At 38.0% G+C, this 27,848-nt stretch overlaps 1 protein-coding gene and 1 long non-coding RNA gene across 6 annotated transcripts in view; one reads left to right on the top strand and one right to left on the bottom strand.

The window, feature by feature from the left end:
- The window catches only part of CACNB2 (calcium voltage-gated channel auxiliary subunit beta 2), a 242,335-nt gene that overhangs the window by 111,924 nt on the left and 102,563 nt on the right, over window positions 1–27,848 (bottom strand). The gene's annotated exons all lie outside the window — the stretch shown is intronic.
- Window positions 936–25,078, top strand: LOC136298129 (uncharacterized). 2 transcript variants are annotated; one of them, XR_010723271.1, is made up of 4 exons: window positions 936–984; window positions 4,231–4,306; window positions 5,795–5,879; window positions 25,009–25,078. It is a non-coding gene; the product is annotated as an uncharacterized lncRNA (long non-coding RNA). The 2 variants fall into 2 exon arrangements; XR_010723270.1 differs by lacking the exon at window positions 25,009–25,078 and adding an exon at window positions 17,639–17,774.

Below are 27,848 nucleotides of genomic sequence, written 5' to 3'. Positions count from 1 at the left end.
TCCTGAAAACTGTGATTCACTTACAGGTTGTCCTCTGAGACAATTGCTGTGCAATTCCATACTCAGGACATTAACTTAGTAACTTGATAGTTCATGGAGGAGACATCTGAGCCCCTGTGCCTTTAAAATGGTTTTGGCTTTTAAAATGTCCAGCCATATCTCAAAATCACATTTATAGAAGTGCCTGTAAAACTTGTGCTATCGATACCTCAAATTATGTTCTCATGTAAAATAATAAATAAATAAGTATTTTTAAAATAAAAAGAAAATAAAATGCATCTCACCAGGAGAGCCACAACAGCAGGCCACAGGAGTAATTTTGGCTTGCTCTTCCTTTGTTTCTGCATTTTTGGCACAAGCCATCACTTCACAATTCCATCAATTTAAATTATTGATTATCACCAAATGTTGTGGTTTCCTTGGCCTCTTCACTTCTTGAAATCTCAGTTTTCATTTCTCATTTTTACTGTTTTTGAAACCTCCAATATTTCTGATGGTCACAGTTTTGCAATCCTAAAATATGGTTTAATTATATTTAATTTTTGATGGACTAGCTTGTGCAATTTAACAAGCTCCAGTGAAATGAGTTCTGGTGAAATGTGAAAGCTGGAAAACTTGTCTCTGCAGAAGGGACTATTTATCTCTTGGGACCCACTTCAGAGCCCAAAATAGGAATTAAGTGGAATTTAGGCAGCATATGTGCTGCTGTAATGGCTCTCTCACCTATGAAGGGCTGGTTGTCACCCTGGCACAACACAAATGTACTTCAGTTCAACAAGCAGGGAGCCAGATGTGTAACCCTGGCTGGAGCTCACTGTGCGTCAGTGAAAACACAGCCAGAGGAACCAGCATGTCAGCTAAGCAGAGACGGCAGTTTGCAATGCAAGGGATTAAATAAGTGCAGTAAGTTTCTCCTTACAGAGAATTATTGCAATGTGTTACAACAACATGTTCAGGACTGCCCTGATGAGATGCATCATGAAGGTAAGGTACTTTCAGTCAATCTTCCTTGTCCACTCAAATTAATAGAATCTTGTTAGCACAGAGTAAACAGGTGAATACTTGGCACAGAGCAAGAAGGTGCAAAGGTCTTTCCTCTTCTACATTGAAATGACTTTTTTTTTTCCTCAGTTATAACCTAGATATAACTGTAAAATGTAAAAATGTGATTTTTCAATTGCATTTTTCTGTATTGCACATTTTTCCCCCCCATTTGCCACAATTCTTGATTGTGTTCATAAAGAGAATGCTCTGAACAGCCTGGTTCTGCCATGCTGACAGCACTGAAGGCTTGCTCATCCAAGCAAAGAGCGTATCTCAAACTGCATTTCTGTGTGGAGCTCTCCTTCTCTGTCCAAGACTGCAGGACTTTCATACTCCAAGAAAGGCATTCAGCCATTTTCTACACCTTGACTAGAATTTTAAAGGTGAACCCGTTCCTGTGTTTCAGAAGTCATCCACTACCTTTTATAGGTTCAAATCTATGATACTAAGGTGTGTTGGATGAGGTTTTCTGAAGTCACTGAGAAACCCCTCCTAAATACAAAAAATTTGCTAGACATTTGATTAAACATGTGGGAAAAAGTAAATAATATAAGAATTCTCATCAAATCCATAAATGTTGATCTTTATATGGAAGCAACCTACAAAAAGACAGTATTTTGAATTCCAAGATGCGATAATTTCTTCTCCTGTAAATTCATAAAACTGAACCAAAATTGTATATTGTCTTGTCCATGACATGAACAGAATAATGGATTTACACTGAACCAGCATCAATGCAGAAAGCTGCTTTTAAAATTTAAGAAGGAAATTATTCTCTCAAGTAGTTCAGTTCTGACACCTTAAACTTCTCCTAAAATAAAATACTTCTGCCATTACAAGTCTGGTGGCTTTGTTTATGTTTACACAGGTTCTAGTGAAGCTGGGAGATCCATGTTTAATCAAAGTCATAGAACCTGATCACATTTTTGTGAGAGAAAACATTCAGCCAGAAAATATCATGGTGTTCTAGGAACTCACTCTGAATTTTGCAGGAAGTTATCGAAGTGCTTAGTTTGAAAAGCACCTTTCCAGCATTCCACCATAGCATCAGCTATTCAAACCGTTATGTAATCTAGCATTAACCTGTTTCCCACACACCAAAGTGACCCTGTTTCCAAGACAAACTTGAAATATTGATGAAAATATTTTAAAACTTAAAAAATAGCTTTTTTAAACCTTAAAAAATTTAAAACTTAAAAAATTTTTAAAACTTAAAAAATTACTTCTTTCAATGCCTTTCTCTATGTATTAAAAGTTTCTAGAGAGCAAATATTGAAGAGATGACTCTTTCAAATAATACTATACTTTGTTTCATTGTTAGCTCATAGAAACAACTTTATCACTTTACAAGAACAATAAAGTACATTCAAATGGGACACAAAGAAAACCAACCAGAACCGTTCAAATAAATATCAATCACTTAATGTTGCTTAAACAAATAGGTAAAATCATAGAATCATAGAATATTTTGTGTGGGAAGGGACCTTCAAAGGTGCTTTAGTCCACCCCCCAACTGTAAGGCTTTTAATTAGAGAGAAAATCGTAAAGCCCAAGCATGTTTTGGTCCCAGAGATTTTCAAGGGAACTGTCTCCTGCTGAAGTGAGCTGCTGAAATGTGCACTGAAGACTGTGGAAATTGCACAGAAATGATAATACATACTTGACCGAGGACTCTGTCAAATTGAGAAGACACCAAAACAATTACTGTGTCTGTAAGCCAGTCTTGCTACAGGCATCCTTTGATCAGCATGAGCATACTCAAAGTCAAATTTAGCTTTTATATCTAGCAGTCCTTTAAAATTATATTTTCTTCTGATACTAATATTCTACCTATACCATTAACTAGCCAGCTAGTAATTTTTAAGTGATGAATATTATAAATCATCAACCTGAGAGCATCGTTTCAGCAGCCTCAAAACGCTCAGAAAAAAATAGATGTTTACACCCAGTAAAATACTGCAAAATGCAATGTATCATTAATGAGCTGAAGAAAAAAAGTTGTTTAGTGACAGCAGAAGTAATGGAGCTTGGGTTCCCACACACACCTCCACAATACTTTCAGCTCTCTCTCATTTTCCCTACACACCACATGCTCCATACCCTCAGCTCCCCTCCCCTCCCTGAACTTCCCTTTCCATGAGCTGAACAGGAGTGAGCATTTGTTTGCTGTGTTGCAGAGCTGACTTTGTGCTCCTCAACTGGATGGATGCTGTCTTCCAGATACCAGAGGAGGCCAGAGAGTTCTCTACATCTCCCATACTGGCACATAGAGGAAATGGCTTTAACAGCTCCTCCAGCCCCCAAGAACTCCTGCTGTAATCACTCAGTGCTTCTGAGACCTCTGCAAGGCTGGTTTAAATCGGCCACTGAAGTTCCTGAGAAGCACAACTAACAGATGGAAAGTGGGATTGCATAAATCTTGTCTTAGGAAATAAACCTAAGAAATCAGAGCTGTTATACAAAGACTGTCCATACGCTTTAATACTCAGCAGCTTGCTTAAATATAAGCTGACGCCATGAGCAGCAATGTAAATTTCTGACATTTAATCTGTCAGAAAATTTCCAAATCATCATTGTCTCAGAGCATGGGTTGCAGTTACCAAGCAGTTATGAGTACAGTATAAACCACAGGCTTTTGTGTCATAAACGTGCAGTACAAGTGGCACAAAAAAAATCTGTAAAGAAATGGTGCACTTATAACAAAGGACTTAAGGGATCAGTGATTAAAATATTGCAAACATTTATATATTCATATGTAATAAGACAATCTATTTTCAAAATTTTGACAGCTTCTGTATTTTGCCCCATAGCAACAAAATAAATAAATTTTTTAAAAGAGTAAAACTTTTATAGCCTATAAAATGGATATCTGAATGCAGTTGAAGTTTCAAAGCACTTTACCTCCTGTCCTTTTACACTTTTTTTTTTTTTTTTTTTTTTGGTGGCCGCTCCACACCAGGGATCCTGGGAAGCAAATAGCAGAATTTGCCCTTTCAAGTTTATGAATTACTAGGCTTGTTCACTGCTATTTGAAAACTGAATAAAAAATATTAGCAGCAAATATATATTTCACTGATGCTAAAAATATAAATTCAGGTAAATTTGTGTAAATTGGAAAAAGGCAGGGTGCTACTTCTCTGCATAGAGGGTGAGGTAAGGACAAAATGTCCTTATGCTTTCTGACAGTTACTGAAGTTTCCATACTTCAGAATTTCTGTGTTACAATGACTGTTGGTGGTGAAAACGTATCAGGGGTTATGCAGTAAGTAATCTTTTATTTCATCTTACTATAACATTTTCATTAACTTTAACACATCAGGGGTCAACATGTTCCAAGGGATATTCTGTTACCTGAATTTAGAAAAAACGTACCCATAAAGCAGTTGACTGAATTTCTGGTCAATTATAAAATTTGAATCTACTTTTGATGCAACAACTGCCAAAACCTATCATCGTTAATAAATTTATTTGATTATTCATGCCAACAATATGAAAGTTCTCAAGCTGTATCTCTTCTTTAACCTCCTCAATTACTTTCCTCCCAGATACTTCAACATTTTTTTCTATTAGATAATGTCTGAGAACTAGTACTGCTAAAAAAAATTGCTAATTTGCAAGCACAACTTCCTGTAAAATGCTTCTGAACAAGAAGTGACTACAGCCAAAATTGACATTAGCTAAGTAAAATAGCCTTCCCCTCATGACATAACTTGAGACTTGAATAAAAACTGAGGAAACAGGAAGAGAATAGTCATCAACAATCACTTTGAAAGAATGGTTGACCAAATACTGAGGGATCCATGTACATGGCTGAATCCCTTTGCTCCTTTCCATCCGTGTTTCACTTCACCTCTCCTGCTCTTTTGCTGTTCCTCAGTTTACAAAGGCTGTACATCCACAGCACCACTCCCTGTGATTCTCTTACCCTGTCAAACAGTAACTTCTTCCTCTGTCTAACAAGATCTCTATAATCATACTAAATAGAATTTGGACTTCTTCATGATGCGATATGTGGGAAAAGCTTCCTTTTACTTTATAGACCAGATAAACACAGCTTCTCCTTGATGACATTATTTCACAACAAGTAGACAGAAAGATGAAAATGCTCCATGGAAAGAAACATGTATATTAGTCGTGCTAAGTTTCAACATCAGATTGATTTTCTTGAGGAAAACAGTATTTTCCTTTTCTTTTTTTTTTATTTTACAACAATTTTTTTCACACCAAAAAATCTATGTTCTGATTTCTCCCCACCAATAATTATATCAGGATTTCCAGAGAATCCCAATACATATTGTTTATCGGAACTCTTAATCATTGCTTGTATCTGAACTAAAACATAAGGACTTAAGCATTTTACTATATTAATTAGATAAGAAAAGACTAAAGGCAGCTATAGCTATGATTGAACTCGATTATTGTAAGGGTCTTTTCCAAGCTAAATGGTTCTGTTATTCTATTAGCAGTGGATTTCTACTATTCTGAACATCTATGTCAAAAATAATTCCAGTGGAATTGTATATAGTAGTTTCCTGCTTCATGGCACACTTCCTGTGAGATCCACTGTTACGTTACTTTCTCCACAAAAATAAGAGCATAGTCTAATTGGAGTAAAAAGAAGTTGTTTATAATGAAAAATTGTCCGTAAGAGGAGAAGAGAATGGATATTAGCAGAAACTACTCAATTTCTTATGTGGAGATCCCTAAATAACCCGGGAATAGCAATGATCCAAATCTGATTTCCTTCTAGAAAAATACTGTGGAGCAGCTGTTACACAAGACAATGCCACTGACTTCTCTCAGAACAACTCTGGAAAGCTTCTGTCATGCTTAAGGTACTGGTTTTTTACTGCATTCTATTCAAATATCTTATAAATGCTATAGAAAGAAGCAAGCTTATAGCCGAACATTCACCTTAAATCTATGGTTATGTTAACTTTATTTTAATCCCCATCCATTATTTTATACAGAGTAAAAAGAAAAAGCATATCAATGAGAACTTTAAAAATAATATTTGTCACCCATATAAGTTTTATTTCACAGCAAGGCTGAAGTGGGATATCTGCTACTAAACTCCCTGGCCCCAGGATATACATACATGGTCAAATGCTGCCAAACCAAGATTCATGAACATGTTACTACCTAACTCAAACAAAAATAATCGAGAGAATAATGCTTGTGTCTGTAGCGAGAATGTACTTCAAGCTACTGCCAGCAGAGAGTCCCATTGCTTTCATATTGAGAACAAAACAATTTAGCACAATACCCAAAATCATGGAACAAACAGCAAGCCACCTTTAACTACTTTATTAGGGTCACAGACAGAATCCCTCAGCAGCAGCCACCTGCAAGTGCTTTCCCTCCCCCTCAACTCATTTTTTTTCGGTTTTTCCAAACTGTAAGTCAAGTTAGTATGTTTCAAAAAAGAAAGCTCAGAAGGATGGTTTGGACTTCCACAAAAAGGCTGGCACATTTCTCAACAACATTTCAGCTTGGCAAAAGGAGAACAAAGTGAAACAGTTTAACTGTAATTAAGTTAACTTGCAAGCCAGCCCCTACATCGCATTGTAAAATTAAAGAGCTCCCGAGCATCTGGCCTGCACTCCTAGTACATATGCTTACCCCAGGAGCAATGTGCTTAGTTTGAGGAGACATCAGGCGTCTGTCAAGCATGTCAGCCTCACTCCAAGCAGGCCAGCCCTTCCAGCAGCAGCAACACTTCTTACAGGAGCAAAACCTCCGACGCAAAGCAGCACACCAGCAAAAAACTTCAGCCAATCATCCCACATTGACCATTATTGCAAATACCTGTACTTCTAAGGCCTGGTTTAAAGGGCACAGCTTTTGTCTTTACGAAGACTGTTTGCTGGCCGTTTCTCTCAGCTGTTGATCTGATTCAGTCCCTACGTTAGGGACAGCTCAGCAGAGAGCCTGTCACCATCAATTACCAAGGAGGAGTGGGAGGGCTCCGTGCTCATGGCGACGCCAGCCGCTGCAAGGACGAAGCCTGCACACCTGCTGGACTAACATCACACTTTATTCATCTCAGATGTAGGGCTTGCAACATGCATGGCCCCCTGGTAACATACAACCGCTGTGCAGCCAGAAACAGAAAAGGCATCTGAGCATTAACACTGCATAATCAATTTATTGATGCTCATGCATACAGATAGTTTTTTTTGTTCTCCCCCCACCCACAGAAATATTATGCTGGAATTTCAAGCTGTAAATATCGATTTAAGTTGGAAACTTTCTGTTTAAAAGGAAAATTCTGCTTGACTATATTTAAGGTAGAAGACCTATTACGGTAAAAGATATAAATGAACCTCAGCCATGATTTTTATATAAACTATCACCCTAAAAAACTCTCACTAGACATTTCATCGTGGCAATACTTCTACATATTAGGCAGTCGACTGAAATCATCAGGAAAATGTACATGCATAATATCATTGGCCCTAATGAGTTTAAGAATTTGCAAGATTAAGGTCAACTGGCTTAAAATAACAGCATAGGTTAGAAGTAATTAAGGACAAAAGATAAATGTTTGTATTGGTCTGAGGCTTCTGCAAGTGTAGTAAAGAGGAGAAAGGAGCAAGGCAGCAACAGGCAGGGAATGGTACAAACAGAAAAAGAGCTCCAGAGAAGCCACTTTCCCCCTGTTACCACTGAGATAATGAATATCAAGGCAGTGATTCCTCAGAGGAGCAACAAGCACAAACATTTTTTTGGCTCCAGCTGCTCAGTGAGTTGCACAATCTTCTTCTCTGCCTATGCTTCAAGACTGGTCTTCAATAGGCACACGAGGCAATCAAAGCCCCACAAAGTCCAGACTCTGGTCCATGAGAGCTGAAAACATTGTCTATTTTCAAAGGCTAAACTCTTAATACTGACTTTGTGTGTAGACTCTGCAAAGTCAATGCTAATTGGAGAGGGAAGGGCAGACTGTACCTACATGTCTCACAATAAGTACCAAAACAGATTTTTTATTTTTCCTTTTAAACAAAGAGCTCAGACTGGCTTTCATTTTTATTAACTGGTTCCTACTTATTTTTTTCACACACTTTTAAGGTGTACCAACATTGATCAATATAAAGTTATCCTCTTAAAATGTAATTTCTTCCTCATATTATCTGCATATTGTTAAAAATTCTCTCTCACTGAAACAAGAAATGACTTTTGCTTATTACCTGATCAGGTGGTTGCTTGTTTGCAGCAGTTTTTATGATTTTTTTTTTAAGTTGACTACGGAAATGCAGGATTCTTAACATTTTACCACTGTTTCAGAATTCAGTATTCGTGTTAGATCCATTTTGTGCCAAAAGAGAATTAAAGAAGTAGAAACTTTGGCCTTATTTCTCATGAAATAGACATTTCTTTTTACCTGAAATAGACTGAGCAAAGAAAAATACACAGAACATTATCAACCTCTTGCACAATTTATTTTGACTTCCATAAGGCACTTCTAGGATGGGTATTAAACTCAAAATGCTGAAACAACTACTGGTTTCCAAGGAAGCAAACAGTAAACTTCAGCAAATACAATTTTAGAAGACTGTGAGAAGTATAGCAATTTCTGATGCAATACTGTATTAATAATCTTGGGGGTTAACAGTAAAATTACTGAGCAAGCTTTTTAGCAAAGTTATTATCCTTAAAAAGTTTAATACATGCTGTGGGACACAAATACCTTGGGGCAAATCAGAACTACTCTGAAGCATACACAATCACAGACCCAGCTGGAACACTGCAATTAGGACAGAGCAGCTCTCATTCCAGAGGCTTATTTTTTGCCCTCCAGCAGATTTTACAGAATACTGAAACTAAGCTTGCAAGACCACGCTGTCATCATGGCAAATTTTGGTATCATAACATTGAAACAAAAGAACTTTGTAGCAGAAAATACAGTAATGAGATACTTTAAAATGTAGAAACAGCAATAGAAAAATTAGCCTGTACTAATCATAGTTTCTAAAGCTCCCTAAATCTTTCAGCCATAGAATAGAAACACCTCTGTTTATTCCTATTTTTCATTCTTTTTAAATTTTTAAATTTTTTTTTTTTTAACTTCTGAGCAGCAAGCAGCATGGAAACAATATGCAGTAAGTGCTAGATGGCTTTCACCCTTTTTTTCCCGAGAGCGTGAATTGTCAGCTAAGTGCCAGATTTGTTAAAAAGTGTCTGCTACATAACCTGACAAATTAGGTGCCCTAGAAAACATATCTTTAACCCCTCACAGAAAATAAGAGAACAGGAACACAAATAATTCAGAGATTACTATTCTAAGTCATTCTTTAGTCCTGTATAGTTCTAACGGAGAAGTAGCCTTAACTTTAAATCTTAATACTCTATATTGACGAAGTGTCTTCATCAGAAGTCTCAATTAATTTTAAACACAACTTTATAAAATTTTACTATGTTTGGATTATAAATGTCATTAAGCACATGAGAAAACTGAAGTACTGATTAACTAAATAACCAGTAACACATTAATAGAAGCTTGCTTGTAAATGTTGAAGCTGCTTTGGTTTTGTCTTTTGGTGCAACAAAGCAAGATGGATGTCAGTCTATAAAAGTTCTTGTTGACAAAGCAGATCAAAAATGAGTTGTTAAGTGATCACAGAGTCAGTAACTCAGAATTAGTAAAACCTTAAGACATATGAATAATTTTTCCCATCACCAAGTTATTGTGCATCAGCTGATCCATATGAGGACATGTGGGCATGCTTAGCATATGGCAAACAAATTAAGGCAATTTATTGTAATTCTGCCTCATTATGAATTCTGTTATCTGACATTTGCTGGTGAGTATATGCATGGACATGGTAACTCATAAATCTGAATCTCTAAGTCTTATACATATATATATATACAGGAATTTTTTCAGTTTTGGCTTTCCTCCCCACTTAAAAGGCAAATAATGCATTTGTTTTTCTTCAGTTCCTTCAGATATCACATTTGCTTTTATTCAGTCATCAAGTATCTCATCAGTCTTACACAAGTTTCTCAAAACATAGCTTCATGTTTCTGAGCTGCCTCAGTTGGCCCTTCAGGTATTCAAGCATCCCATACAAAGAGCTCAGGTTGAATTAACTAGGACCCAAGCTGTTTTCTTTTCCTATGTGAAGGCAAACATTTATCCCTTTGCCATTCCTAAAGTGACACGTTATCAGCTCTTCTCACCTGGCAAGAGTCAGCTTTAGAAGAGTTTTCTTTCCCCTTTTAGAAGACCTAAAGTCTTCCCAAAAGATACCAAGGTATTAAAATCCCTCATTTATTTATCACAATAAGCCAGCAGAACACTGTATATGTCTATGCAAAGTATATATATATGAATTTTGACATCTAAAAATGTTGAGAAGGGAGATAAATAATTAGTCAAAGCTCACACAGAGACAACAATTCATAAGAAAACAGACCAGACTCAGAGTTTTAAATTGTTCCAACAGCTTGTCCACAGAAAACACATAAACCCACCCAAGCCCTGTCAGCAGGAGAGCACTCAGCTCCCCAGCCCATGTTAAAGTTCATGAAGGTTTCTCAGGTTCATCCTTTCCCTCTCAGACCTGTACCAAAGGGCAGTCTGCTCACTGTTGTGCACACTGGCTGACACAGCAGGTCCCAGGTGAGATGCTGGGACAGCAGCTGGGTGATACTTCTAGTCAAAGACAAAAAACACCCAGCACTGTGGGGGCTGCACTTCAGGATCCCTCACTGACCAATTCCCAGTACACTCTGCCCAGTCTGAGTGAAGGACACAAACAGTGTCTCCTGCCTCTAAGGAAAAGTTTTCTCAGTACTGGATTTATAGTCTATCTCTTGTTTTTCTTTCTGTGACCAATGAAAAGGCAACTATTTTCTATAACTGGGAGAGGGCTGCAGATGAAAAAAATGTCACAGAATAAAGAAGAAAATTCTGTAACCCCTAAATATTGTAAAATAGGTTTTAAGGTTTGAAATGGGTGAGTACACAAGCCAGCAGAGCTACTGGTTATAACTGAAAGGGAAGAGTTTGGTGAGCATTTTTTTAATAAGGGTAATCTGACTTGGTAAGATACCTACTGGAACAAAAAAGTACACAGCTGTGTTTAACAGATGAAAAACACAAAAGTGCCTGGCTTACCAAGAACTACCCTGATTTTCCTCACTTTTGACCAGCTAACTTGAAGAAACTATCTTGCAAATTGTTACTCCTGAGACCATCAGATGCATCTGAGAGTGGACTTTTGCATCTTCGTGGCTGTTGATCTTCCCGAGTTCAACTGCACACTGTCTGCAAAAATAAGTTCAGTGGGAAATGACGGATTCAAGCAGCCTAAATACACTCCTGTTTTTTTCATGACACTGCAAGATTCACCAAGTATGGTCAGTGCACAACAGCACTCCACAGTTAGGTGCTGGTTAGGCAAGTAGGATTCACAGAGTATCTACAATTAGATTTTAGTTTCTGCAGAGAAGGAGCTTCAGCACTAGATAAAATTTTAAGAATGCACTAAGAGATGTGTTAGGAAATTTACAGGAACCTGAGTGCAGCACATTAAACGCAAACATCACATAAACCAACTAAAGTAAACGTTTAGATAAATTCACACTACTGTTAGGAGCAGAGCTCTTGCTCCTCTCCTGCCCCCATCCCTGGTACCCCCAGCAGGTCCTTCCTTCCCCTCTACCATCCTAGCACTTGTCAGACCCTTCCAGGAGGACAGTGACATACCTGGCTAAGTCAGTAACTATTGGTTTGTTTTGTGGAGGTTTTTTTCCAATCATTAAGATGAAATGGATAAAGGAAAACAAAAGCAGGGGGGAAGGATGTTGGTAGTGATGGGGCAATAGCATTCCTGCAAGGCCTTACAAAAGGGTATAAATCCCTTTGTGAGTTTGATTTCTATTTTGCAATGCATAGCAATAGCTATGCAGTGTAAAGCTGTACCAGTTTTAAAGCAGAGATCTACTTCAAAAGCACCTCACATTAAAAATATTAATAATTAACCACTCTCACAAAAATAATTAAGCAAACAGAAAAAAAATATGGCTTTTGAGATATATATATAGTTGGGCTTAACATTTAAATGGAGGCTTTTTTTTTGTTACAGATAATTCATGTCACATTTCCCCCCACTAAAATACACAGTGAATAAGGCACACCCCTCCCTCCATTCATGTATTTTGATTTTCGACTTACAATAGCTAGAGACAATGTTAGCTTACTGCAATCTCCTTCAACGTTAATTCTTCTGAAAATGTTCTTATTGGCGTGATCTGAAGCCCACAAGGCTCTCTTTGGTTGGCTTTAGATTAGGCCCTTACATAACTGCAACATCTGGCCCTCATTTCAACTATGCAAATTCCAGTAGACACAATTTCTCTGTGTAAAAATTAGTTTTTGTTTAACAGACACCTGCAATTTGGAACAGCTAATACAGATTCTCCACAAAAACAATGAAATAAATACTGCAATTTTGTATGACATACACCTCCAACATATTCTAGTGTGGTGTGTTTTTTTAACTTAGGTGCTTTGGAAATTAATATCCATATCTGCACAGGGGACAAAAAGCACAGCAGACCAGTATTGCTACAGCTGGAACTACTGTAGGTAGAAGGTAGAAGACCCAAGGTCAGTACTCCTCCTAGATAATTTTTATGCAAAGTATACAAGTATTAGATACACTGTGTAAATTCCAGATTGATCTGTGATTCACTCTGGAGCCAGGAAAGCAATCTAATATTGAAGCACAAAAGACACACTGCACCAGTGCAGAGCCCACACAAAGCAATTGTTAGCATGTGAGTGAATGCATATTGGTCTATGTGCGACTCCTTAGTGAAGTTTGGAAGGGATTGACATCAAATAGTAAAACCTCCCCACACAACAGCCCATTAAACTATAGGTAATGCAGAAGTATGATGAACTGTTAAAATCTACTTTCTCCTGATGCATAATTTTCCTCCAGCTAAGAACAATTACAAATTCTTTTTAAGTTGTTGTTTTTTTTCCTACTGACAGTAAAAAATCACACAAAGATATCTATATCTATCCTTGTAAATGCACAAACAATAAAATGTTAACAGGATTACCAATAAATCCTTGCAAAAAATTCATTTGTACTACTACAGAAAAAAATCTTGCTGAAATAAATTGGATAAGTCAGAACTACTACCAGAGTAAGGTGCACAGATTTACATGGAATCAGAGAATAGTCTTCAGATTACAGCCTCTAAGATTATATCAAAAATAGGTCAGTGCAACAGTTCATTATAAGGACTAAAAATATGCAATTTTGAAATTATTTTCCCAACTCTTATCAATGTGATAGGAGTGAATTATTCACATTCTCTATTTCATGTTCTCAACTGGAGAACCATTTATCATAGAATACTACAGTCTACAAATATCTGAGATTACCTATCTCTATCAATAAAAATCATGGTTTTTCAGTCTGATAATGCAGAGTTTTCAGCGATCCTTTGCAAACAGCAGTCTCCACCCATGAATCTAAAATGGGATTTGCAATTCACAGTTCAACACTACTTATCTGGATTAGGAAAGCAAATATTTGTTAATTAAGACATGTAAATAGGCTCAAGAAAACAGTGTAACAAGCAAAAAGAACACTTAGTCTTTTTAATAATAACAAACACTGTATTTTGGATTTTTTTTGTTTTAAGCGGGGAAACAATGATAAAAACCACAGTCATACCCAGCTTATACTACAATATATTACACACATAACCTACTTTGACAGAAGACTAGACTGCAAAATAAAGCAATTAAGCATTTAGTCAACGTTAATTGAATTCCCTTGTCCTCACCTACATGATCATATTCTCATTTCCAGGGAGCTCCTACATTTTTCAGCACTCAGACACATAAATGTTTACTGATCTACCATGTTATATACAATTTTTCTTCTCTTTGTTCCCCTGAGTATTTGGGCCCCAGGCCTCCTGTATTGTTTTGAAACCCATGTTATTAGCTTGTTTTTTATTTTATAAGAAGCTCATCGTGAGCATTTCCTATAGCTTCAAAAATTTATCTTCACAAGAAGAAGCACAGTAAAATGAAGGGAACCTTTTTTCCACTTTCCAGATAAGACTTTAAGCAGGCAGAATGCAGGCAAAAGGGGACATAATACCACCTCAGTATTTGAAATCGGAGAATGCAATCTTCTTGTTGCCAAAGGTTGGTGTGTAAGAGAAAGCCTCCTGCTCCCAGTACCAGTGTCTCACCTCCAAGCAGCTCACAAGAAGAGAACCTCTTGTAAGGAATCACAGGAAGACAGGAAAAAAATTCACTCACATGATCACAAAAAGGAAGAAAGATTTTTTTAAAGAAGAAAAAAAATTGGTAATTAAAGGGTAAAACAGAATTTAAATGCAGGCAAACTCATCAAGGCAAGAGCATTCCCTCCTCTTGCATTTTGATCTAAAGATCAGTTGTCAAGAAAAAACTTAAGCCATCACAGCCATCTGCCACGTAAATTCAGAAACCATATTGCTGTCGAGTAAGTAACATACACAGCCAATGACAGAACTGGACCCAAAAAGTGAGTGGACACAACACATTCTTGGAATATAAATCCACTGAGAGCCAGTAAACACACATTAAATAAAGCTTAGGAATAGTACCACAGCTGCAGTTTTTGTGCCAGTATTCACGGACAATAAACTGTTACGTGGAAGGATATCACTGCACACTTGCTTTGTGCTTATATTTCTCTCTATTTCTGCTACTGGCTAATATTGAAAACAGCTAAAGAAATCTTTGATCTGATTTGGTACAGCATATTTATGTTAAGCACTAAATTAACAGATGAGGGGAAGAAAGAGAAGAAAAGGAGATACACACCAAGTTCTTCAACTTTCAAAGTTAGCTTAAAGGCTGATATAAAACTTAACTCCCAGGAAGCATAATGGTGCTAAGCTGCCCCTAAGTCCCCTTCAGGGCTTGGAGATACCTCTGCAAAATCTTCCAGGGAAGGAGGTTGGTGTTAAAAATACTTTTAAATTTCCTTTTTGTTCCTTATATGTTTTTCTCTTTCAACTCTGGTTCTGTTCTTGTGATCACAGACTTACCTTTCTCCCTGGTAAAATAAAACACGAACTCCTGTGTTAGAGCACAAATTTCCCAGAAACATCAAACCCAAATGTGGGGTACTAAGTGCAACCAGTCCCTTTATATTACTGTACACAGGAGAAAAGAAAGGCACAAGGAACTGCTGTGCAATTTCACTAAACTACATAGGCCAGTATAGATGTTTGTACTGTCAAGTGCCAGGTTATGGGAAGGAGTTTTCCCTACAGCATTAAACAGTGCTTTTTATCATAAACTAGGCAGCTGAGGGACAGCCCAAGACAGCAGGAACTGCCCAGGAAGTTACATTACCTCTGCAAATACAGACTTCAGCTGATAGTGTTATTTTCCTAATATAATTCAGTCCATTTTTCCCATGATTATTTCCTTAATATTCTCCATTATTCAAGGATATGATATACTCCACATTTAAACCTCATTTTGCCCATAACAGGAAGCTGCAGCAGACACTGCCCTTCATTTAAATTTCCTATATAGCTAATGCCAGTATTTTGATTTTGAAAGTTTCATTTTCAACACGGAACATTTGACAGTACTATTTTCAAAAGTAGAATATGGAGACCAAAGAGTCTTAATATTTTTTGACAGAGCAATACCACTGCCTGCATTTCAGATCTGCTGTTCAGCTAAAAAAGAAAATTATTTTTCAAAGCTTCTACCGCTATGTGAGTTATCGAGCACAAAATGGCTTACAAATGGTTGCTAAAATGTAGCCTTGGCAATGCAAATACCATCTTTGATAAAAGGGCAGAAATAGAAATGGTTAATAAACACAGAGGTACCTCAAAGGGCTGGAGAAAGAACAGGACTTTTCCTCCCAGCTCACTGGGCTCCTGGTCCTCTCCTCGCAGTTAGCTGGGCAATCACTGCAGGGCCCCAGAAGATAAACTGGTGGCTACTCTCATGGGACAGTATTCCTGGCTCCTCTTAGTGGAGTCTAATGCATCGACATGCCTGGACCACTCTCCTGACCCAAAGCCAAGTGCCTTGGAGTTGCCAAGCCTGTAGTATCAAACTACCTCTCTTCCCCTTCAGAAGAGGATGGTTGAATCCAAACTGTCCCACAGAATTACCTGGTCTGTGCTGTCTCCCAAGTGACACTGAAAAATTTCCTGTAAATCTGCAAGTTAGTCCTGGCCAAATGCACACCAGGGACTGTTCTGACAGCCCCCAGAGTTGTGCTCCTTTGCCAGGAAACCTCTGATGCTCCTCAGCTTGGACTTACAGAAACAGCCTTAGTGCTAGACAGCTTCAGTAACTCCTACAGGCAAAGCCACCCCCCATTTACGGCCACAAATGCATTTTAAAATGCCTTCAGGTGCCTTTATATCCTCACCTGTTCATCTACAGTTTCTTTTAAAAGACAGACTCTCATTCCTCCAGCAGGCAGGGCCAGGCCACCGGCTGCCCACAGAGCATCTCACATCTCATAAAGGCTTTGAGAATTTTTGTCAATTGTCAGCACAGTTAATATCAGTTTATCTCTGTTATGAATCCTCTTACTTTTTCACTTCTCTGTTAATTATTTCCATAAAGATTTGGTAAAGTATGTGAAAGAAAATTTATAAAATGAAACTAATTGTGTTGGATGGATGCAGCACTGTCATTTAAATGCCTGGTTAGTTTAATGCAGTTAAGTTTGTTTAAGACCTGAGTTATACACACACCCTGGCATTTTATGCACAGATTTTACCACATTTCCAGACATTTTACACACAGGTTTAGCTTTGCTGATAACATCCATTAAGAAAAACACATATTTATCTTTCTGCAACTGGGTTTATTTCTATAAACCTCTTTAAGACAAATTTTCCCTGATACAGATCCAGCCCTACCACCTCTTCCCTTCTCAGCACCTTTCCACACAAAATGTAACTAAGTTTTAAACACAGGAATACTCAGGTCAGTATAACATAATACAGATTAAAGCACATGTCAACTTCGGAGCATCTGCAGAGAATTTAAAACTTTATGGCTCCCCAGGATTGTGCCCTCTCCTGGTACAGCTGCAGGGAAGAGGTTTGGGTGCGGGGTATTTTTTTGTTTTTCATTCTTGGCTGATAAAAGATTTCAGTTGCACAGCAAATCAAGCATATAAAGTCTGTGTGCTTCAGCTCCAGACACTGGTCAGAATCAGAAAGTAATCACAGACAGGAATTAAGGAAATGATTTTGTGTCCCAGATCCAGGGAATACACAGGATTGCTGGGCAGCATTTAGACAAGAGGCTGCAGAAAGAAGATTCTAGAAAAGAGAAAAAAAAAAGAAAAATAACACCAAACTAAAACACAAAGGTGCCATTTGCTGTTTCTGGTACATAACAGATATTTTGGGATTAGTTTATGATGCAGAGAGGTGAATACATAGAAAAGAAATTATGTGAATTATAAAAGCAATTAGGCTTCTTACGTAACAGAAATAAAAGAAGGGAAGGGGATTAAGGAAGAAAAGAGAATTAATCAAATGCAAGTGTTTTCTAAACGAGCATATTTTACTACAGGAGCGATTTTGAATCTGATGCACGGCTGCAGCTTGCTCAGTGCTGCTCTGTCCACCCAACACCCTCTGCCCACCCCGCTGAGACACTGAGAGGGAGGAGGGACACCCCTTTTCTAGCTCCTGGATGGTGAAGAAACATGGAGTTAATATTTTGCACCTCTTCCTTAAAATATGAGAAACTAAAATACATTTGTAGACTGAATTCCTAATTGTTACATATTTGTTTCATTAACAGCACACAGAAGTCAGAGACGCAGCACTTTATCAGACTGTGTTGTCTTCCATGTTCTGTGCAAATGTTGTTGGCAATACAGAAAAACAGAAGAGTTTTGTGATGTCTGACAACAATGAATCCTGAGTTAAAGACAATTAAACCAATATTTTCAATTACCACTTCAGTACATCTCAAAATATTAAAAGGTCAACCATAGCCCCTTAATGGAATACCTATAGATCAGACAAATTTTTAAGAATTCAATTGTTCTGATGACTTCTGTTTCAAACAATAACTTCTGCATCAGTCTTTTTTCATCCACCTTTTTATTCAGCCAGCTGCTACTGAAGCTGACTTAAAAGCTCCCCTTCAATTCTGGATTATTTTTTTCTGTGTTATCGTTCCCTTCTGCCTCTATGTTGTTTGTTGCTGTCACCATATTATGATTTCTTTTGCTAACCAGTATGATTTTCCTTCCTTCTTTTAAGCCATTCTAGCTCAACTTATTCAATCGTACTCCTACATTTGTGCTCCTAGAAAAAGCAAACAAAAAACCTACAAGTAAACCCCTGCTCTAAATCTTATTTTCTTGAAACACCCCAAAAATAATATTTTAATCAAATAATACCATAGCTTTTGTTTTAAAGACCTAACCCTTACATGAGAACTGTCAGGAAAACCAGTTTCCTCAAAAAAAAAAATTTCTTAATTCTTTTTTCCTTATGGAATCCAGTAGAGCTAAAAAAAAAGATCCATTACTTTCAAAATTATTTCTGTTGTAAATCTATTAGTTCAGCCCTGACAAAAATGAATTTGTAATGAGGAATATAAATAATTCAGATACATGGAAAAGTTAGGTCATTTGGAAGGTGCTACATCTCTAGTATTTTTGGTTTAAAGCTGCCCTACAGGACATTTTGTGACCGATACCTTTTGTTGGAGGGTTCAGAGGCCCCTCTCTCCTTTGTCACGTATTTCTCATCTCCTGATGTGCTTCCTCACCAGTCTTTGTGAGAAACAGCGCACGAGAGAAAGACTCTGCTAACAGTCTGCTACCACCGAGCCCAGTACGGTCATGAAACAGGTCACATAAAGGGCTGCAAAACTACCAGTTTTATTTTGGTTTAAACTGAGATGGAAAGGAATTCTTGCTACTAAGCAGAATCATTTCTTTGCAGGGTGAGTTTACTTAAAGGAAGCAGGATGCTGATACTTTTCTCATCAAAAATCCCCAAACCAACAACATGGGCCATTGAGGGGAAATTCCCATACACAGCAGAAACATCAACTTTCCCTTACATCTGTCACTTTTAGAATTTACTCCTTATCTTGCTGTGCGAGGAAATTCAAGCGCAGTCACATTTCAAGGAATCATTTTGAGCCAGAGCTCAGTCCTTTGCCGGCCTCATCCAAACCTGTGACCAGGGCCGGGCTCAGGGGGTAGAAGGGAGGTTCTGGCTGCAGGCGCCCAGTCTGTCCCTGGGCAGGGCAGGGCAGAGAGCCGGTCCCTGCGCAGGACGGACAGCCGGTCCCTGGGCAGGGCAGAGAGCCGGTCCCCGCTTAGGACGGCCAGCCCGTCCCTGGGCAGGGCAGAGAGCCGGTCCCTGGGCAGGGCAGACAGCAGGCAGGCTTTGTGCTGGCACCGCTGTGCCCGCGGGAGTGCGCTGCCCGCCCCGCCTGCCTCTCTCCGATTGCTTCTTCCTAAGGAGATTTGGACAGTTTGCGTCAATCAAGGATTTAACACAAGACATAAATGCCATCCCCTCTTAACACAAACAAACAGCTGCCAGCACCTTTCTTGATGAGCCGAGGGTGCATGGGCAGCTGGCAAAAAGTTAGTGATTTCTACTGATTTCTCCTCTTTTACTATCTAATCTTATCAGTTAATCACAGGACTGATTTTAAAGGTTTTCATGTCTCTGCAGTAGCAAAAAGAGTACTTAAAGAACTATGAAGGCAGGTACAAATACAAGGGGAATTCTCATGAAAAACAATGTTAAAATCCCTGAATTACTTACAGAGGATGAAAACCATTACCAGGGTAAACACAGGCAATCATTACACATTTTTCCAGCGCCAACTGTCTAAATAAGGAAACAGACAGAACTCAAATAATGAGTTACTGTATAAGGCTTAAGTCTTGGTCGGTGAAGTAGAGTACACCTATATCAAAACTGCATAAAACATTAGCATTCACAAATTACAGGGCTTCAAGCCTTGACAGATTTTTTCCCAGTAGACTGAATAATATCATATATTATCCAATTAGTATGCAGTTAATATTCTTGCTATTCTATTACTGAAAGTATAATTAATAATAAATATATAAAAGATTTAATTAAAAATCTTGAATGTCGTTGTCTCAAATTGCAAAACCAACACAAAACCTGCTTGATTTTAGAAGCAATTGCTTCTGGTTTTTAAACCTGACCATGTTCAACCACACACACTAGCAAACCGAACAATTATATAACGGAATTATGAAGTCTTTAAAAACTGGCTTAATCATTGCACAATGAACTTCAGGAAATTATCGTGAAATTAGCAGTTTGCCAGATGCCCAGTAGAAGGCAGGCAAGGAAACATCCCCCTAAATGATCTGCCATCCAGCAGCCAGGTACATTTCTTCTCCTCACTCCTCACCATGAGCACATCGGCATTTTTCTAAAATGAAGGGGCCTAAATACAGCTCACATATTGTTTTATTTCCTCATAAAATAATTTAAATACAAGTACCTCTCTTCTTTGCCCTAGATTCTTCTTTTCAGTAAGCTGTTTGGTAGCTCCTACTGAACACCATTAAATAAGTCCCAGTCATCCTTGTAGCCACAGTTCCAAAAGTTCCCTTCACTATGTCAGAAGCTTATTACAATTATATCACCTCTTAGCACTTGAACTTTTGATCTGATTTTCTTAAAAATAGCAGAGTCCCAGTTAAAAGAACATTATTGAAAATAACAGTATTAATGCTATTTAATCAGCTCAATTTTCTTCTAGTCTCTTTAAGCAGAAGGCAGTGGCTGTGTATTCTATTCTGCACTCAGATTGACTCAAAGTTCAAGGTTGTGTCTGAGTAATTTCATTCTGACACTGTTAAATAGCAATTCAGGAAGCGTGCAAAGATTTTCAGGTAAAGCTTGTCCATTTTTCCTTCCCATGTTCTTCTGCTGACAGGTTTTGGGAGTCAAATCCAAAACTTTCCACCGTCAACTTCTTTCTCTCTTTCCATGCCCCTGCAGAGGCAGGGAGGGTTGTAGGACCGAGTGAACTGCCTTGCAGGCTCAGCACCCATTCTTTACTACATGGGTTCCTTAGGACCCTCCCTGCCTTTCTGGAAAACTCCATGTAAACAGTATTCAATAATGTTCTAAGGATATTTTCATAAATCTTCAAAACTCTAGGTCCTGCTCAAGGGGTAATATTGCCCAGTTTCTTAGACAAAATTAAAATCAGATGTATTTCTTTTGAACAGGGTCCCAGACATATCCTAAATTTCACAATAAAGAAAATGGGGCTTTGTAGAATGATTTTGTCAACACACTATCTGATTATCTTTCACTTTCCTTTTATAAATCAAAGGGGTATGAACCTGAAAATAAATAAAGTAACATGGAAATTGAAATAAATATGCCACATTAGTTTAAAAAGTAAAATGGCACTCACTGGGACAGTTCCTGTCCTCGCTTATGTTCACTCAATCCTAATTAACACCAGCAGAATTTGGCCTGCTGTACAAGCCCCATCTAATCCCTCCACAGTAGTCTGCCATGCCAGAAGGTTATTCCTTGAAACATTCCCCAGTAAGCCGGATAATTCTAGAAATGACATTTCAATGCCACTGAATCAGTTTGCCCAGTGCTACGATTTAATTTCTAAGCCTTTTTCACTTGACTGTACTGGTATTACAACATAGAAATGGTGACAATGAAATCTTTTTTAGAAAGAAATCAGAATCATCAACAACTATTTTTGCCTGTAGATTGGGACACTCATTCGGAAATTATTGAGTCTTTGCAAGGACAGCGTCACCCCTCATTTACTGTATGTACAAAAGGTCCCTCACAAATTACAAAATACAAGCAGAACGGTTAGAAAGAGAGTAACAGGGAGTCGGAGAATGATCTAACAAGTAAGATAAAAATAACAAACCCGTTTGCTTCATGTTTTAGGACCGCATTTAAAACAAGACACTGGAACAGCAAGAGCAAAGCAGCAAGAACAGAGCAGCTGTTTTTACAATATTTAGCTCCTGGCTCTCAGAAAAAGGGCCTGTGAGGGCAGGTTAACATAGGGTGAAGTGATGGGCTGACTATCCCAGAGGCTGCTGGAGCAGAGCTGGGGTTGAATGCATGATTTGTCCCAAGGCTGACAGCTCCAGAGGCCATTTTGCACCTCCTTTTCTGAGCTGCACTTACAGCTCACTACCTCTAACCCTGGAGTGAGGGTTTTGCATAGAAAACTATGATGTAAATACAACTAGATCCTGCAAACAGATTTGTCTTCTCTACTAAATGGAAATAATTTTTCTAAATATTTACAGGTTCAGGTCCTTGCTGTGCTGGCACTATAATCTATGTGGAATAAAGGGCAATCTGCTCTGGTGCTGCTTCTGGGGAGGCATACTGTTTTCCCCTTTACACCATGTAGGGATTAAACAGGGCCAGTTTCTGTACCAAGTCCAGGGTTTTGAGCTCTTTGGCAGCCTGGCTTTATCAGTTTCATGTCCAGCTGCCTATGCAGGTGAGGAAGAGCTCACCCAGCAGCACTTGCTGTTTCTGCACAGCTCTGAAAAATGGGCAGCTCAGCAAGGCTGAGGGAAGACATTACTTTGCCTGATGCTGAAGCCAGGAACTCCCTATTACGCAGATAAATACACCTACACTTTTCAGGATATTCGTGTCTTCATCACAATACATACATGAATGACACAGCTTTTCATTTTCACTGATGCCCCTTCTCAGAGCATCGGGGTAACATTTAAAGATCACACAATTTTTTTTACAGCTTAAATTTCACCCAATTTCTTCACCTGTTTTCCACTGCCTTGTTTAAAGCACTCAAATTTAATATCCTTGGTTGTGCTGGTTTTGGCTGGGGTAGAGTCAATTTTCTCCACAGTAACTAGTATGGGGCTGTGTTTTGGATTTGTGCTGAACATGGTGTTGATAACAGAGAGATGTCACTGCAGAGCTTACACAGAGCCAAGGCCTTTTCTGCTTTTTGCACTGCCACAAAGGCAATGGAGCTGGGAGTAGACACAGCTGGGACAGATGGCCTAAAGTGACCCAAGGAATATTCCAGACCACGTGACATTATGCTCAGGACATAAAGTTTGGAGAAGAAGGAGGAAGGGGGAGGTATTTGGAGTGATGGCGTTTGTCTTCCCAAGTCACCATTACGCGTGCTGGGGTCCTGCTCCCCTGGGGATGGCTGAACATCTCCCTGCCCACGGGAAGCAGTGAATTCATTCCTTGTTTTGCTTTGCTTTTGTGTGGCTTTTGCTTTTCCTTTTTCCTATTAAACCAGTTTTATGTCAACCCACTAGCTCTCTATATTTTTACCTTTTGAACACTTTCCCCAATCACTCCAGTGGGAGAGTGAGTGGGGCTTGGCTGCTGGGTGGGGTTAAGCCATGCATGACATTGGTAAAACTAACTTTTAACTCTGCCAGTCATGAGACTGCTGGTTTTCTCTTTTTTCTTTTTTTTTTTTTTCTTTCGCTTTCTTTTTCTCTTGCTCTTTTTTTTTTTTCTTTTTCTTTGCAAAGCAGGAACACAAAAACCTTTAAAAACCCAATGTAGCAGAATAAGGAAATTCATATCTGCTCGCTAGCGCTCCACACTTCCTTAAAGACAATTTTAGTAAGAAAAATAAGACTATCAAGGCAACCAAATATTTAAATATGCAGTTTTCTTTAATTCTGACAGATATCTTAACAGATATTAGAACAAATACTTAGGCATATGTGCAACAAAACAGATTCGGATGTGTATTTAATTGCTTATTCAGCATACATCATTTTTAAAAGTTTTCCCAGTAAATAGATTGCATTCAATAGCAAAAGAATTTTTTAAGTTCTGCTAGAATACAATTTTTTAAACCATGAACCAAAAAAGAACACTAAATCTCAAACCTAACAGAGAAACATTAAAAGACTTTTTGCGACCGTAAAGGACCATATATCAGATTGCCTATCTGAGAAAGACTTGGGGTCTTGGGTTTTTTCCCTGTACCATCAACTGGAAACTGATAATGTTATACCATAAAACACTGCTGCCAGCTATAAATATTTCTGAAGCTCACCAAAATTCTTAGAAAGGGAACGAGTAAGCAAAAGTTTTGTGCAAAAGAATATGAAAATTCTTCAGAGCAGAGAAGGAAATGGGCTCCAAGGAGGTCATTTTGCTGGTACTGGCAAGGCTGCTTTCCAGAGAAACTCAGGATGATATTTCATCCTTGAATTTTAATACTACTACTTTAATTTTTTTTTTCTCAGGTGTACAATTCAGACGAATCTATTCAGATGTACTAAGGAAAATTTAAAAGACTTACTCTCACACTTATTCTCTACTAAAATCCCTTGAGATTCATCCTGAAACTGGGACAATACAAAACTTAGAAGGATAAAAAAACATGATGTGCTGACAACAGTATAAATTCACTGTGTGGCAGGATTTTGTAGAAGGTAGAAGCGAAGAGCAGCTTAAGGAGCTGATTCTGCACCTCCCAGCACAGACCACTGAGAGGCCCCCGGGGCAGCCTCGATGCCAGGCAGGAAGCATTGCTTAGGGTTTTGAAGCGTATATAAAAATGCAATTGAAACATCTCTCTCCAGAAAATCAAGGCCTGAAAAATATGACCTTAAACTTTCCAAAAGAGTTTTCAGCTCAGTGCTCTGCTGCCCATTGCTGTATCAATATGGACACTCAATTTCAGCATGCCTTTTTGCTCTGAAATATATTCAATGATTTCATCTTTTCTCATGTCAAACTCTATGTAAAAGAGAAAATAGGATGCCCAATACAAAATAGGCATTAAATGGCATCCCAAGCTATAGTTTTTGAAAGGGCTGAAATCTTCCTGGCACAATAGAAAAAGACACTGTGGAATGTTTTAAGGTTAACATAATCCTAATATTTATTATACCACATTTTTAGATTGAATTATCCCAACCCTGAAGAAAGGATAATTCATGGCCAAGGCCAGAGAACAGACCTACACAATTTCCCACCAAGACAGGCAGTGCAGATTGCATTTGGACACACTTACACAGAGCTGGGCACTCAGAGTAATGAACACTGGGCATGGAAAGGGAGCCACAGCACCGCACTTGGCCACATTTCCAGCCACCCCCTTGACTGCACCGGGAGTCACTGGCCCCTCAGCCCATTCTGACTGGATCCAAGTCCAGCCTGACAAACAGGTAAGGCAGGCCCATGCCAAAATACCACATGCTCCTGAAGGATTGGAGCACCAGATCTGAGAAAGGATCTTGCAAGGGTGGAGGTCAAACCCTGCATTTCAACCCTGGAAGCTCCTTCCTGCTACACCCTAAAACTTCTTATGGGAAAGCAGCATTTACTGCTAAGACAAACAAGAGCTCAGCTCTTGTTGAGATCACAGGATATCTGTGCACTCTTCCCTTACCAGACTTCACCTGGCAGCTTCAGAAAACGCACAAACAGGAGCAGCCCACTGCAACAAAACATGGGAAATACCAAGACACAATTAAATTTAAAAAATTAATTGAATATAAATAATGAAGTTGCAGCTGTATGAAGAGTAGGAAAAATCAGCTCATTGCAAGCACCTTGTCTGGTGCAGATGAATAATTTTGAATTTAAAAAATAATTAATTTAAGAATTGGTGTCTGATTCAGGACTTGATTTTTATTAAAGTCCAAATTCAGACAATTGTATGTTTTTAGAACAAGTACAACCCACCCTTCAGAACCTTACAGATCTTTGCATCTGGGTAATGAAGAGTGTCATGAATTCATTGATGATTTCTCTTTGCATCTCAGTAACAGTTAAACATATCTCACATCTGTCAGATTCCTGAGTTTTCAGTTCCAGCTTCCATCCTTCATACTCATCACAGTTAATATTAATTGGTAATCAAACAGAAAAGCACCTGAAGCAAAGAAATAGGACAGAAATAACCTTTTTACTCCCACCAGGCAAGAACTCTGGCATGGTAATAGGACAATGTGTTTACCGTTTATGTTTACCCTGCACATAATAAAAGACTTGTCCAACCAGAGTGAATATTCATTTTTCATCAGCATTTTCGTTTTTCAAATGGAAGGTTTTTATCATATGCAAAATTGCATTAAGCATGTATAATGACTTATTCAGTGATTTGCATAAACATCTTCCATGGCGTGCACAAAACTTGACAGCTGTGATTTGCTTTACCCATGCATAAATAACAACAAAATTGGCCCAAAGACTTTTACTTCACATTTTAAATGTGAAGCCTAACAGGGCAAAGAGAAAGGTTATCACTTCCAGAAACACTGGAAAACCACATAGCCTAGACCTAGCAAGTACACACTAGAAAAGAAAACATGACCAAAAAAAGAAAGGAAAAAAAAAAAAAAAGGTAAGAAAAGAATATAAATTCCCAAATCACAGGAGAATTATACTCAATATATTGACCTCAGGGCTGAATGGGACATAAATATAGTCACAAGAGATAATGTTCACAATAGATGTTTCTTTTAAACAGTAAAGAATATTTTAAGTGTTTTGAGAACTCAATATTTCAAATATCCACCATTTGTATGCTTGGAGAAGATACAAACATTTCAAATTTTTAAAATAAAATTAAAATATTTTCAAAATACTTCTAGGATTTTACAGTAATTTGAAGTACCTTAAAATACTTCGATTAATCTATTCTATGGCAAAATTTAAGATATTTTTGAGGTCTACAAGGAGTAGCCACTGGCTGGAATTTATTGAAGTTTTATTATTTGCTTCTTTCTATAATAATTTCTAGCTCTTTAAAACATGCATAAAAGTAAATTTGGCTTTAGTCTAGATGACCACACTGTGCCAATGGAAAGTCAGGTTTGCTGTCTGAGGAAATGATTTTCTTCAGATGTAACCAGCATTTAGAAGGTGGGAGGATATGGAAGAAAATGACTTGCTTGACCTTTGCCTTCTTGAACTCTCAGGTCGGGACTATTTAAATACCTTAGTCAAAGTATCCTCTTTAAACAATACAGGCTTTATTTAGACAATAAGCTGATCAAGAAGACAGGTTAATTATTTGCCTTCAGCAGGATATGCACATTGGTCACTGCTGAAAATCAAAACTACTTTTGCAGTAAGTTCTACAAAACAATACTGTTATGTGAATATAACAGTCAAAATTGAGCCATTCAGTGAAAATCATTGAGTACTAAGTCTTAAATATTTAGAACTAGAAGGAAATTAATTATTATCAATTTTTAAAAATTCAAATAATAATCTTACCAAAAATATAATCAGTAAAATGTATATTTTTAATAACTTGTGAAAGCATAAATCAGGGCAGCTTTTGAATGGCAATCTCTTGAGTTGCTAATTATTTACTTATTTAGTTGCTTAGCAGAAAGGTAGAAGAAATTATGTTACCATCCTTATGCTAAAAAAAGTTTCACAGCATTTGAGTTTAGAGCAGTCTGGCCTTGACAGTAGTTTGCTGTACCGGAAGGCAGATAGCATAGCACAGGAAAAAAGCCTAGAGGCATTAGTGTAATCCATCGAGGTTAAAGTAGGAAAGCTAAAATTATTTAATACTTTTTAAGCCCACAGTACAGTAAATGGTCGGTTGCTAGGAAGCAATCCTGGCTAAAAATACAGCTCTTTTTATTATGCTGACTTAATGTCTGAAGAATGCCGGAAACGGGTCTCACTGAAGGTATTTCTCATGGCCCTCCTCTCATTCCATAGAGTTCCCAGTTCACATTCACAAATGTACGAACCTCAAGTGCTCCTCAGGCTGGAGG

The sequence above is a fragment of the Chamaea fasciata genome, unplaced genomic scaffold, assembly GCF_029207755.1.
Source record: "Chamaea fasciata isolate MVZ Bird 193981 ecotype frontalis unplaced genomic scaffold, bChaFas1.0.hap1 SCAF_1, whole genome shotgun sequence".
In the NCBI taxonomy this organism is placed as follows: domain Eukaryota; kingdom Metazoa; phylum Chordata; class Aves; order Passeriformes; family Sylviidae; genus Chamaea; species Chamaea fasciata.
The sequence above is the reverse complement of the archived record's forward strand: the minus strand, read 5'-3'. Positions and strand labels throughout refer to the sequence as shown.